Source organism: Glycine max, chromosome 19, assembly GCF_000004515.6.
Source record: "Glycine max cultivar Williams 82 chromosome 19, Glycine_max_v4.0, whole genome shotgun sequence".
NCBI classification, from domain to species: Eukaryota; Viridiplantae; Streptophyta; class Magnoliopsida; order Fabales; family Fabaceae; genus Glycine; species Glycine max.
This window is the reverse complement of record NC_038255.2, coordinates 35,479,205-35,487,165: the sequence shown is the minus strand read 5'-3', so window position 1 is coordinate 35,487,165 and position 7,961 is coordinate 35,479,205. Positions and strand designations below refer to the sequence as shown.

The following is a 7,961-nucleotide window of genomic DNA, read 5'->3' as shown; positions in this document are numbered from 1 at the left end:
CCAAAATCTTAACAAAATGGTCGTTTCCAATTCACCAACTTGAACCATCTTCAATCACGTCTTTTGTTGAAATAATGCTAGTCCAATTGTAGCTTGGCCTAAACGGTTTCTTCACTTCCAACAAGGATGAGTTAGGAAAGTATCAGGCCTTGATCACCCTAGAAGCCAAGTTTTTTTCCTCCTCGATCAACCTCCAAAGCTGCATAGCGAGAAAGGCTTTTGTTGAAAAAGTGTATCCTACGAAAATCCAATCCACCATTAGATTTAGGTTCAAATAGCTTGTCCCAGTGAATCCAATGCAGTTTCTTGGTTTCAATGTTACCCCGTAGTAGAACCTAGCTATCATCCTCTCAATATCTTCACACAGTGCATAAGGGAGCTTAAAGTAGTTCATAATGTATGTGGGAATAGATTGAATGATTGCTTTTATGAGAGTCTCCTTTCCAACTTTGACAAGAAGCTTTCTTTCCACCCTTTCAGTTTTTTCCACACCCTCTCCTTCACATATTGAAAAATGTAGACCTTTGATCACCCAACTAGGGTAGGCAAACCGAGATAACTTCCATGGTGACTAACATCCTTTATGTTTAAAAGCATGGCTAGCTCATGAGATTTGTTTGAAGGCACATTTTGGCTGAAGCTAATGTCAATTTTGGAAAAGTTAATCCTATCATTCCTATGCCCCAAAGCTTTCTCATAGGCTTCAACGATGACCAGGATATAGAGGGTTTCTCATTGGATTGCTCTAACAAAGAGGATACTATCATCGACAAAGAAGATGTGGGAAACTTAGGCGCCCTTGGGCAAACTTTCATCGTGTTAAGGACTTTATTTGCCATTGCCTTGGTGATAAAGGCTGAGAAGGCTTCAATGCACAATATAAAAAGATAAAGAGAAAGGGGATCCCCCTAGTGTAACCCTATCTCTGCTGTGAAATTCCTTTCAGGTTGACAATTAATAAGCACGGAGAAAGATGTGGTAGCTATGCATCTATAGATCATACTGCACCATTTTTGGGGAAATCCCGTAGATTGAAGAAAACTGATAAGTAAGTCCCACTCGACCTAATCATAGGCTTTTAGCATATCCACTTTAATGGTCATGTAGCCCTTTCTACCACATTGTCTGACACTCATGTGGTGAAAGCATTTGAAAGCAACCAGGGCATTAAGACCACCTCCGACAAAATCTGCTTCAATCTATTAGCTATGGTCTTTGTAACCATCTTGAAGATGACGTTACAAAGACTAATAAGGTGGAACTTTGTAGGTTTGTCGGGTTTTTTTTATCTTGGGAATCATAGCGATGAAGGTTTTGTTGATATCCAGGGGTCACCTTCATTATTGAGATAGTGCAGAACCTTATTGGTAACATCATCCCCAATATGAGAACACCACAAGGGCCTCATCAGGGCCAAGGGCTTTTGTGAAGTGCATTTGGTGAAAGGCATCCCAAACTTCCTCTCTAAAGAACTCCCAGTTAAGGGTCGCACAATGGCCCTCAGACACCCTCCCAACAACCAGAGAGGTCACTGCATCAATATCTTGTGGTTGAGAAGATTTGAAAAGGCCAGCAAAATAATTAGAAATGACAAGTTCGATACCTTTTTCTTTAGTTATGATATCCCCATTTGAATTTTTTATCTTCCTAATCGAGTTTGTTATTTGTCTTTGGGATGCTTTCTGGTGGAAGAAGACATTGTTTTTATCTCTATTCTTAAGCCAAGACGCCCTCGACCTTTGTTCCTATACAATTTCCCCCAACCGAAGAACTTCATCCAACTTCTGTTTAATTTTGTGAGTTTCCTGCAAGACTATTTTTGTTTGAACCTTTCCTTGGAATTGCTCTACTTTTTTCTTGAGGATTTTGATTTGCTTAGGGATATTTCCTAAAGAGTCATTCCCCCAAGCCATTAAGTTCGAGGTTGTTCTCTTAAGACTTTGAACAGAGTCATCCCCTTTATCCCAAAAGTGGGAAATCACCTTTTCACACTCATGTTCTCTTTCAAGCCACAACTTTTCAAACCTATAAATCTTTGGTCTTTTCTACCTTATGTTAAGACCACTAGAAAAGTCATAACATTCCACCAAAATCAGGTTATGATCTAACTTATGCCTTGGCAAAGTGGAAACCACTGAATCTACCCAAGAAGCTCTCTGCAAGGTGTTGGCCATTGCCCTATCAAGCCGCTTTTGGATGTTCTTGTCTCCTTGCCGTATATTAGACCAAGTAAATCTATGACCCACACAAACTAAGTAATATAGGTCCAGATTAGTAAAAACTCTATTAAACTCCATCATATGTTGCAAATTGGATTGACACTTTCCCCACTTTTCCTCTTGGGTTAGAATTTGGTTGAAATCTCCAAGATAGATCCATGGGGCTAACTCTAGAGGCTTCATACTTCTCAACAACTTCCAAGAGTCTAGCTTGTTTTCGACATTAGGGAAACCATAAAATAGAGTCATGTAGGCTTTTCCCCATGGTTATGGCTTAGTGAAAAGGATCTCACCTCCACATCAATAGAGTTTTTCCCCAAAATTGCTAAGCCTCCCGTTCTGTGCTTTCCACCTCCTTCACAATCAATCGCGACCAAATTATTCAAGAGATCCACACCTTTTAAAAACTGAATTTTCGTAACCTTCTTCTTGGTTTCTATTAGGAAAACCACATCAGAAACTTCATTTTTTTATGAGCTTTTTAAGGGCTCGCACTACTTGTGGATTCTCAAGCCCACGATAGTTCCAAGTTATGGCTCTCATGGCTCTTGGAGGATCTGTTAAATAGATCTCGTCGATATGAATAGTTGAGTTTTTTTAGGAGGTTGCTCCTCCTCCACATCCATGTCTACTTCATTCCTCACTCCCTCCATAGGTCTCTTACCCCCATGAAGGTGTCGCTCTACTTAAGGAAAACTTGGTTTCTCACACACCTCCCTTTTTCACTTCTTTGTTTGGGAGGGTATTTACTTGCTGGTTTTTTTTCTTCCCCATGTTTTCCTTCCTCTCCTTTTGGTTTAGGAACAAACATAACACCTTCTTGTTTTCTCACTTAGGTCCATTTCTCCCTATATGCTTCTTTAATGCACTCTTGATCCCCCCTATACTCACTCCAAAAGGTTTGGTTGTTTCCTTTAATTGTTCTTCCTGCACTAGGGAAATGCTCTCTAAAGAGAGGGCCACATGGAACCAATGGCCTCATCCTTTGTTCTTTGATGGGTCCCTCTTTCTTTTCCTTCTTCATTAGCCTTATCATCCATTGATGTCTTGAGATCTGGGCCTTTGTCCTTTATGGTAAGGCTAGGTTTTTTAATCTCCCAAAAGACACATCATGGTTGTTGGCAGCTATAACCTCAGACCTCGTAGAAAGGCCCCTTAGGTTTGGTCCAAACGGGTAATTCTCTAGCTCTTCATCATCAAATTCCTCGTTCCTCTTGTCACATTCCCTAAGCACATGGTCCACCTTTCCACATACGTAGCAAAAGTTACAAAACCTTTTAAATGTTATATGTCTCTTCTTTGCCCCATTTTCTCCTATTTTAATTTTCACTCCACTTCTTAGAGGTCTTATAATGCCAATTGAAACTCTTATACAAAGATAGTAGCCTAGTCGGTTCAGATCTTTGTCATCCTATGAAAGAAACTTCCCCAATACTCCCCTTATCACCTCAATTGTGCTCTTTATTCAAAACCCTATGGGTAATTCATTCAGTCTCACCCAGAAGGGTGATCTAGATAAGTCCACCTCTTCTGGTGACTCATATTTCCTTAGCTTCTTCAGGACAATGAGCTTTTTGTCAAAGTTTCATGGTGCCCCTTTTAAGATAAGATCCCTATCTTTGTGTCTAAAAAACCTAAAGGAAAATAGGTTCTTAGAGACATTCCTTATTTCAACCCCTAATTTTACTTTCCGTAAGTTTACCATGGTAGTCTTGAAATCCCGAGGGTTGATCACATTATCCGACAACATTTTCCTACCATCCATGCCTCTTCATGTTGCTCCTCGTCCTATACCTCATCATTTGATAAAACCACTATAGGGTCCTCATCGTCGTCCTCCACCTTCTTCTTCCCTTTGTCCATGTCAGAAGTTGGGTAGGCCTCAGTGAAAATAAGTCACAGGAGATTAGGTAAACCCTAGAATCTTCCGTCAGGTCAAAATCCTAGCAGAATAAGAGTAAACCCTTACACTAGGAGAAAGAGAACACCAAATTTTTGAAAAATTGAAATGTTGTTTGAATTCTTCCCAAATAAAAAAATACACCAATCAAAATTGATGATGAGTCAAGATTGTGTTTTTTCATATCCTACCTTAATTTCTCCTACATGTCCCTCTTTGAGGATCTAACCATGCATATAATTTGCCACATTGTTGAAACTATAATTTGAGCGTCATCATAATTTAAATGTAAATGAAATACAGTATGAATTATCAAAATGTAAATTAAACAACATAAATAGAGATTTTGAATAGTTATCAATGACTGTGACTCTAAAATGAATTGGCTCTTAATCAAACCAAATTTTCTTTGCAAGGAAAAGGGAAATGAAAAAGAACAGGATAAAAGAGATATCATGGTATTAGTCTACATCAAACAAACATCCATAAGCAATATCTAGTGGGGTGACATATATAGCAAAAATAACACAAAATATGATGCACTTTATATGAATTTAAAATACTGATTTAAAGTCTTGTTAAGACATGGTCAAATATGCCAAGAATTGCTTCCTTGGCACCACCTGGTCATAAGCTCTAAATTAGCTTTTCAATGGAGCAACCAATATCAATAAAAAAAATAGGCTAAAATATATTTTTCATACCTAAAAAATATGTCATTTTTAGATTACTACCTAAAATTCATTTTTTGTCAAAAAAACTACCTAAAAATTTTTTGTTTCAACTTAGTATTTGTCTTTAGTCTTATTCTGTTAAGTGATGATGTGACAGATAGTGTCATATCATCAAGCCTAATCACTAATACATTATTGTCACATCATCACCTTCTTCCTCAGGTTCCCCTCCCTCAAACTCACGCACCTCCATGCACCCCTCCTCTAAATCTCACATCCCGTCTTACCCTTTTCACGCTGAGCTCAGAGAAAAAAAATGCTTTTCGCTTCACCTCTCGTCTCGTTCGGTTCAACCATAGACCTTCCTCTGAATCACTTCTCTTACTCTACAACGACGTCTTTTTCCTTCTTCTTCTTCTTTGCTCACTTGGTTTAGTTCGCACTTTTAGTAAAACGTGCGCAAGTGTCATCGTTTTCTATAAATTCAGCTAGCGTTTCACTCTAGTTGTGATCTCTCATCCTAGCTCTCGTCGAGTTCAAGTTCAAATCGCCACATCTAAATTCACTTTTCTCTTAATCGAAGAAAGGACTTTGAATTTTTCAGCTTTTAGTTAGTAGCTAGTAATTGATTTGGGTCTTTGGTTCCATTTCAAGTTAACTTGTGTGGTGGAAGCTATGTAAATAATTACCTACACCAATTATATATCAGTATTTTTCTTGTTATAGTTAATAAAAAAGGAATTTGAATTTCTCATACTTGTTGAGTTTGTCCGCTTCTTTAATTTTTGATGATTTGTGTTCCCTTTTTGTACTAGGGTTCCAAGTTGCAAAGAGTACGATATTGAATTTTTTAGTTTTTTCATTAATTAAATTTTTGTGTAACTTTCAATAGTAATCCCCTTTTTCCTAGGTGCTAGAATTGCTTCGCAGGTGAGCGGAATTGATTTCGAAATTGAGTTGTTGTTGATCGTGAAGCAGCTGGCATGCTGTAAGAGGGGGAGAAGGTGATGACATGATAATGAAGTGTCAGTGATAAGGTTTGATGACGTGACACTCTGTCTGCTATAACTGGTACTAAGTTGAAACAAAAAAAAAATCAAATAGTTATTTGACAAAAAATGAATTTTAGATAGTAATTTAAAAATGACCTATTTTCATGTATGAAAAATATATTTAAGTAAAAAAAAAATAAGAGAACAATTGTATATCTTGACAACAAAAGAAACCCTAAACATATTATTTATTAACTCTAGGTACATCTTGTCGTGAGCCTAGTAATTAGGCATATAGTGTCTTTCACCTATATCAGAATTAAGTGTTAAAAACTCATTACCAATTAATCATATTATTAATAGGCTTAAATTTCCTTTAATGGAATAATTGTATTAGCCTGCTTTTTAAAAAAACAAAAAGTCAGAATTGATTATAACCGGCCCAAAGAAAATTCACACACAACCAAACCAGCACAAATAAGAGTACAAACATATGAAACTTACAGGAACATGCATATTAAGAAGAAAGAAAGGTTATGATATACATAGTTCAATCCAAGAGTCGATAAAATAAAATAAAAGTTGCATCGCATGCCATAACAAGCACAAACTACGGTTTGTCATTTTTTACTGTTATAATAATCACCATGATGAAATGATGCAATGTCTCCCTCAAGCAAGGGCTGATTCCATCATGCAACCCAATGCGTATAAAATGTGAATGCTGCTGTAGCCAGTGGCGGATGTACATACATTTCACGGGATGCACTTGCTAAAAAATTATACATAAAGATCTTAAATATGTATATTTTGTCTCCCTAATTTTATACTCCTTCCATGTATTTATTATTTTTATTTAAATATTTAATTGTCTTTTTTCCAATTGACTCATAAAAATAGGATAAGATAAGATAATTATTTCTCCCAATATATTTCATTTTTAGTTGTGTCAATATATATGATAATGATATCACATCTCTTATTCTATTTTGAATATATGTATTTTGTCCCGTGACACATGGTCTTAGATCCTGGTTGTATCCCTTAGATTACATAAAATATAGCTAATCTTGGAGACTAAAAGGATCAATGTTTGCAACCCCCAATCCAATACAGCTTTCGTGGCGCTTCCTTCTACTTTAGAGCCTGTGTTTTGCTTAGCTAAAAGCTCTGGATGTGAACGGTGACAAGGTTTCTTGTTCAAGTTATTATGAGAGGCTTTAGAGGATAACTAGCCCACACAAACAGCATCAAATTCCTTTTTATAATCTTAATGGGTTCATTTTGTGTTTGGTAACAATATCATTATTGCTGGTGCACCCAGCATTTTAAAAAATTGACAAAATTGTCTTTGTTTGGTTTTCTTCTTACAGATCAAGTTGATTCGGAAGAGACTTCCGGATCGACTTGATTCGTAAGAGGAAAAATAAAATTTTTATTAATTATACAAGATATTTAAAGATATTTCTTTCATTAATTATAATATAATTAAATATATTTATTTATTTTATTAATTATAATATATTTATAAATATTGATTTATGATAAATAATTAATGCTAATCAATCATAATCATAATTCATGCTAATCAATCATAATTTCCTAAAAGAAGATATATCTATATATAATCATAATTCATTCTAATCAATCAATCATAATTCTCTATATATAATCATAATTCATGCTTATGATTATATATAGATATATCATCTTTTAGGGAATTTGATTGATTAGCATGAATTATGATTATAATTGATTGATTAACATGAATTATGATTATGATTGATTGATTAGCAAAATAAATATCTTTAAATATATTGTATAATTAACAAATTTTTTATTTTTCCTCTTACGAATCAAGTTGATCCGGAAGTTACGGATCAACTTGATCCGGAAATGACTTTCAGATCAACTTGATCCGTAAGAGGAAAATCAAGCAAGGATAATTTTGTCATTTTATTAGAATGTTGGGTGCACCGGCAACAATGCTGAGTGCACCTATCAACACTCAATATGTTATAAGTGATGGATTCTTAAATCCCAGCCTACTATAAATTTAACTTTTTCTTGTAGCAGTTCCAAACATTCAATATATCACTGGGTGCATATTACTGGCTTTTCTTAATTGAATCCATCATTCTGCAATGTCCTTAATTCCAAGCTGTTCAAAATTAGA

At 35.7% G+C, this 7,961-nt stretch overlaps 1 non-coding gene across 1 annotated transcript; it reads left to right on the top strand.

Moving 5' to 3' along the window:
* Window positions 1–7,144: 7,144 nt before the first annotated feature.
* Window positions 7,145–7,211, top strand: MIR4343B (microRNA MIR4343b). The gene has a single exon (NR_048726.1). It is a non-coding gene; the product is annotated as a microRNA MIR4343b (primary transcript).
* The last annotated feature ends 750 nt before the right edge of the window (window positions 7,212–7,961 follow it).